Here is a 6,859-nt window from a genome sequence, read left to right as displayed (position 1 = left end):
CCCACTGGGTGATAAAAAGTTCGTGATCCGGCCCCACATTCAAAAAGGTTGGACACCCCTGACATAGGCAGACAAGGTTCTTTGGGTAAATCTGTTAGTTGGTCTAATAAAAGATATCAGATTTACCCAAGAACCTTGTCTGCCTACCTTGGAATAGTTGTACATGATAACCCAACTGCAGACAAACACACTGTATTTACTCTAATATAAAACAAGGTCTCCCTCCACCAATCTGTGTGAGGAAGCTCCTTGTCTTACATCGGTATAAAAGAAAACTGCATTAAATACATTGTCTATCATTAAACTGATGCCAAAAGCAGCACATGCTCAATAATGGAAATCAACTATAAAGCTGATTAAATAAAGCCAACACTCTAAGCACGGCTATAAAACACTTGGCCCACATTGGGCAAACGTGCTTATGGGAACCTTTTTTGTGTGTGTATGTGCACGCGTGCGTGTATCTGTCCCTTAAAAAAAGGGCAGTTGCTTCACCAGGAGGGCCTGGAAGTACTGCAATAACAGGCTGGCACTCAGAGAAGCCAGAGCAAGCTCCAGCACCCTCCCCTGATACTGTAAATGCTGATTTTTTTTAAAAATAATTGTTTCCAAGGCCAAATCAGTTCTGAATTGAGTTCCAAATTTCAACTAAGCAGAGCTCAATCATTCAAGTCTGTGTGGCTCTACCACTGACAAGTATCCTACCTCCCACACTTTTCAGTCTGGGGCTTCAGATATTTCCAAATCCATGGCAGGCATTCTACATGAAAGCCCCAAGCCTGGCTACACTTGCCCCTAGTCTCGCTTGCCCCTAGCCAAAAGGTTGAAAAGGCAAGCAAGAAGGAATGCCCAGGAACAATCCCCCGTCACCATAAATTGTGCAGCTGTGATCCTTGCATTCGGAGGCATTTGTAGACTCGCACAGGGATCAGCCTGCTTGCAGCGCAAGGGACAGGCCTTCAACCTCTAACTACACCGAGTCATTCAAGGCCAAGATGTTCATGGTATGATCATGGGAACCTACCATAAGGATAAGTTAATGCAGCCATGGGCAACTGATGCCTCCCAAGTCTGGGGAGGCACCAGCTCACTGACAGGTGGGGCGGGGTCCCCCAGTGGCTGATTGCCAATCCTGGAACCGCCAGCAGCAAAACCAGAAGTGCACTTCCACCAGCACTTCCAGTTTTGCAGCTAGCACTTCCAGGGGGTGCAAAGTCAGTTTCAGAGGTGCACATGCACATGCAAGGTTTCCCTATGCCTCATCTGCATATACATTTTTGGAGGATCCCAGGACTTGTGACAAGAGCACCAAGTTCCAGCCATGAGTGGGGGGCTACTTAGCACATGGATCAAGTTGGGAGGCAGAGAACAAGGGGACCACCTGATCCCCCAAATTTATTTTCCCTGCTATAGCAGTAGGAAAGGAACAAATTCAAGGCAAACCTCCAATAATTACATGGTAAGCCTGGAAAATTATAATACATTTGTAATTCCTCTCTATATAGAACCTAATTATTGGAGGGTCATCTTATATTCAAGTAAATATGGTCATTTAAGACAATTTTCTGGTATAGACCAGCTCTGAGAGGAACACTGATTGGCAAAAGTAGTATTCACCTAGTCATGCCTCAGAGTAAAGCAAGAATGGGCCAGGGAAAAGAATATCTAAAGAGAAGGAATCGAGCTAATATTTAATGAACCACAGGTTCTACAGTGAAACAATATTATTCCATAGGATAGCCTTGACACATTGCCCTGGAATATTGCCCTCAACCCCTGGAAGACAGAGCGAATTAACCAAGTTAGTCTGAAGTCAGAAGGCAGGGTATATTAAGGGGGAAACAACTCACACTATTTAAATTATTTTGTTAAAACAGACCCTTCATAATTGCAGCTGATTCAACCTCAAAACGTCTTGATTTGGAAAGCAGTCCTTTAACATCTGAAAGCTGGGAACTGCTCTTTTGAATTCACATACAAACATAAATCTCTAACTAGTAATTTAGCAGACGCCAGCCACCTAAAACCCTCACATAAGAAGAAAATTTCAAACTTATGCACCCTTAAAATACAATATGCCATTTATCTATAGCCATACAATAAGCCATACATAAATAAAAACAATTACTATGTTTGCTCAGTACTGGACTGACAACAAAGTGACAGACCAGTAAATAATAGTTTTATGAATTTATATAAATGTACATATTTGTTTAAAAAAAACCCAAAAAGAGATATCAGAGACCTGTATGCTGAGATAAAGCACTCATGGAGGGGAGACTAAGTTATAGTAAGCAATGAACATATTTTCTTCTATAGCTATATTATGTCTTCTCCTCCCAAACTCATTACGGCAAGGACCATAACACGTTGGTCCATGACAGGCTTTGAGTGTTATGGCAATAAAAACAAAGTCTAGCAAAAGGGGAAAATATTTTTGTTATTCTGATCTGTGCTTTAGAGTGGACAAAGCTAAACAAAAGTGAGTAAGTAAGATATTTTATTACAACTAAATTATTCTACCCTTTGAAATAATGAAAATCCATCTTAAAACCTAAATTATAATGTATTTAAATAAATATAAATATGCTGCATCAAGAAGTCCTTCTTGAGTTGCAATGATTAAAAGTTGCTACTTTATACAAATTTGAAGTCGACTTCTTTAACTTTTGGGCTAAGTACAGACAGTCAAAAAGACCAAGGCTGAATCGATTCAGTCTTTGCAAGCTAGTCTAAGATTTGTAGAATGAACTGATAAGCAAGTGAATAGAAATTCACTTTTGATTCCAGAAATGCAACCACATGCCTGCAGTGGCCCAGGCCAAACACTGGGGGATACCAGAGCAGGGGCAGGCAATTATTTTGTGCAGAGGGCCACTTACCCAGTTTTGGCAAGCTGTCAAGGGCCACATAGGTCGCCCCGCACCTTGACAGGTGCCCCGCCCCCTTGTCACCATCTTGGGACCAATGTCTCAGGGCCAGCACCAGTGGGGCCCAAAGTGGGGCACAGGCTGGCAGGGGTCTGTGGAGCTGGGCTGGGCTGCACCAGTAGGGACAGCAGGGAGCTGGCCCGGCTCCATAGAGCCCCTGCCAGCCAGGACCCTCCCTGTACCCCTGCTGCCCTGCTCTGGGCCCTGCTGGTACTGGCCCTGGGACACTGGTGCGGGCCCTGTGCTCCCGCGCCTGCTCACTCCCAGCGCCCCCCAGCCCCACAGTACAGGCCGGGGGCAGCACATTGCCATGACCCCCTGCTCACCAGCAGGGAAGGAGCTGGTGCAGAGCACAGGGAAAAGCGGCCCTTCCCCCGCCCCATGGCCAGCGCTCCCTGCTAGGGCTGCTCACAGCCCACAAGGTGCTGTCCTGAGCAGGCACAGGCAGCCCCATGTGGGCTGCGAGCAGCTACAGCATGGGGCGCCAGGCACAGAGCCGGGGAGGGGCTGCTTTTCCCCCCCCCCCGCACTCAGCACCAGCTTGTAACCTGCCTCGCCCTGGGCAGCCCAGAAGCGGTGGTGGTAGCCTCATCGCAGCCTACCATAGTGCGAGCTCCAGGTGGGCAGCAGCAGCAAATGCTGCCCAGCGCAGCAAGCAGGGGGGCTGCAGCTGCTGCCGCCACCACGGCGCCACCCCGATAGGCAAGCCTGGAGCCAGCGCAGGGCTGGATTACAAGCTGGTGCTGAGTGCAGGGGAAAATCAGCCCCTCCCCCGCCCCATGGCCCATGCTCCCTGCCACAGATGCTCACAACCCGCGTGGGGCTGCCTGTGCCTCCTCAGGACAGCTCCATGCAGGCTGTGAGCGACTGCAGCAGGGAGTGTGGGCCACAGGGCAGGGGAGGGGCCACTTTTCCCCACACTCTGCACCAGATTCTCCCCTGCCCTTCCCCCACCCCCGCCCTTACCTGAGCTTCCCATGCCAGGGCAGCCAGGTGATCCCAGACCAGAAGCCCCACCTGGGGCTTCCAGCTGGGTGTGGCAGGGCTGGGTGGACCCTGCTGTTGCAGGAGCCTGCCAAGGATTCCCCTGGGTCCTACTGCCCCTAGTTCCTGTCATTTTTGACAGGAACCAAGGACAGATAAATTTTAATTTTCAACATTTTTTTAGGGGCCCCACAGGCCGGCTAGAATGGCCTCATGGGCTGCATCTGGCCCATGGGCCATATTTTGCCCACCCCTGTTCTAGAGCTTGCCTCCTTGCTCCGCTAGAGCAGATAACTTGGGCCAAGACTAGTCTGCCCACCCTGTGGGGGGCGGGGGGGAGAGGGGGTTGCAGGGAGATGCAAACCATCCTGGGAGACGGGGGACTGAGTTAATTTGAATCTGGAGGGGATCTGGGACAGAAGTTCAATAAACCAATTTAACCTAAATCTTTAAGTCTGATACTGCAAACCTCCAGGTTTATCTTAATCTAGTTTTGGCCATTTTGAAAGTAGTTTATGCGCACTGAACTTCTGTGTTACAGATTTGACCTGGTTTCCGATCACTTATACCAGTTTGGGTATAATTTCCGCTCCTAGCCTTGAAGCCATCTGAAACTTTAAAATATGTTTAAAACAACGTCACTCACTGTGTTATGTACATTATTTTCAGTCTTTACGATGTGGCAAGTCCTAGCATGTCCATAACATAAGGTTTTTGCCTTAATTCTTTTTGATTTCTCTTTAGATAGTAGATTCAGTATGACTGTTGTTTTGATTTGGACAAGTTCAAAGTTGCAAAAGCAACTAGGAACTTGTATTGTTGTTTAACTGAAAAGGAAAAAGAAAAGAAGCAAGAGGCTGAAATCTACTAATTTTAAAAACATGAAAGATGCAGTGCTAGATTTTTCACAAGGGTTTAGGTACATAAAAATGCAGGTAGGTGCCTAAAGGAATTTTCAAAAGTACTGAAGTAGGTTGGGTGCCAAGCTGCCATTGATTTCAACTAGTCTTAGGCACCTAAGCTTACCTGGCACTCACCCACTAAGTTTTCTGACACAAAATCCTACATTCCCCTCACTCCAGTTAGCCAGAAGTCCAACCTGCTACAACAGGGAATGCAAATCCCCAACGAAGATGCACCTGAACCTCCCAACAGAGGTGTTTATACAGGATAGTGCCTTAACTGTTATAATAGGGCTTGGCTTTGCCTGCACTAAAAAGACCAAATCCTATTATAATTACAATTCAGTAATTATGCCAAATGTGACATTTTGTTCAGTCTCTTCCAGCTGTGTCTGTGGTTCTATTTAAAATAACCTGCCCACTGCACATGCACTGATAAAACTGTACAGATAAGAGCAGTAATACCCCTCAGTGGTTAAGAGGTTCCTTCCTAACATGGATTAGTAGCAAGTACTCACTACCAAATTACACTTTTGCTCTTATCATTGCATGTACAATGTCAGGAGAGTTATCTAAAATTGCCAGCGTGGACATAAGGCTTGAGGCCAAAATACTAGACTATGATGTGAACCATGCTACTGACTTAATTTTGACAATTACCCTATTTCCTTGAATCCAAGACAAGGTGCCCCCCACCATTCAACACAGGGGAAAAAATCCCTTGTCTTGGAATCAAGTACAAGGTGGGGAACAGGTAACTGTTGCAGCTCCAGCTGTGGTCCCAGGGCTTGAGCTGCCACCACTGCTGCCAAGCCAGAAAGGGGCTAGAGCCACCATGTGCTCCACTGCCCCCAGCTACAGCAGGGCCAGACCCCTGACTGACAATAAATAGCAAAGAAGAGACAGGCACCAGAGGAAGCCAAGTGTAGGGGAGAGTGGGCAAATGGCAAGAAGGGCAGGCATTAGGGGTTGCAAGCACCACAGGGAGAGGCACTGGGGGAGCACACGTGGCACGGGCAAAGGGGCTGAGGGGCAGGTGGCAAGGGGGTAGGTACAACAAGTGGGGAGCAGATTTTTGGGGGGGGGGCAGGTGACAAGGGAACAAAGCAGGGGGCAAAGGTGAAGGTTAGGCCACTTGACTCTCCCAATACCTAACCCCCACCCCACCTACCCCCTGCGGCTGTGGGAGGGTGGAATTCAAGTGGCCCCTCCACGAATGACACCCTAGCAGGGCAAAAGGTGAACACATGCATAGATGCCTCTCTTCTCACTCCCCACGCACAGGATCTAATTACGGGGGGGCAGAAGGGGCGTCTTTGATGCTCCCGGTACATTTCTCTCAGGTGGCAGCGGGGCAGTGGCTGCCATGCCCGCAGCTGGGAGAGCAGCAACCCCCAGACAGCGGCGCTACCGGTTCGGACACTTCAGAGCCGCGGGGCCTCACCGGGGCAGAGCGGATGCTCCAGATGTGTCCTCCCCGGGCCACCCCCGGGCCAGGCTCGGGACAAGCGAGGATCTCGGCCCGCTCCCCTCTGCGGGGCGGGGAGGCGGGAATGCCTGGTCGCTCGCGCTCCCCTGCCTGGGGAGCGCGAGCGACCAGGGGGGCTCAGGGGAGCCGCGGGGACACACACCCGGCGCCGGCCCCGGCCCCGGTACTCACAGCAGCCGAGCACAGTCCCCCGCCAGCTCCTCAGCACAGGCTCAGCGAGTGCCGCCTCCAGCTCGTCCGGCCCCGGCGCTCCTGTGACGCGGCGAGGGAGGAGCTGCACCTCAGCGCGGGTGGAGCGCGGTCCCCGCAGCCGCCGTTCTCCGGTGCGGCCCAGGAGCCGCCGCGAGTCTCTGGCCCGCCGCAGCCGCAGCCGCAGCCGCCGGCTGCCCTGGGGCAAAAAAAAAAAAAAATCCCAATTTTCGGATTAAAAAAAGTAACCCCAAATCCACATTTTTTCCGTGATCAAAATGAAACTCCACTAATATCTATATATATAGATAGAAATGGCACTATCTACACACACATACACAGCCAGATAGATAGATACAGTGCTC

At 49.7% G+C, this 6,859-nt stretch overlaps 1 protein-coding gene across 1 annotated transcript in view; it reads right to left on the bottom strand.

Moving 5' to 3' along the window:
* SNX10 (sorting nexin 10) overlaps positions 1–6,560 on the bottom strand; it is a 79,833-nt gene extending 73,273 nt beyond the window's left edge. Inside the window, exon 1 of the mRNA XM_019508619.1 lies at positions 6,477–6,560. The gene's annotated coding sequence lies outside the window, so the exon portion shown is untranslated. The remainder of the gene's footprint in view (positions 1–6,476) is intronic.
* Positions 6,561–6,859: the final 299 nt, after the last annotated feature.

This window comes from Gavialis gangeticus, unplaced genomic scaffold (assembly GCF_001723915.1).
Source record: "Gavialis gangeticus isolate Ggan-Ray unplaced genomic scaffold, GavGan_comp1, whole genome shotgun sequence".
NCBI classification, from domain to species: Eukaryota; Metazoa; Chordata; order Crocodylia; family Gavialidae; genus Gavialis; species Gavialis gangeticus.
Note: the sequence above shows the minus strand (reverse complement) of the source record. Positions and strands in the feature narration are given on the sequence as shown.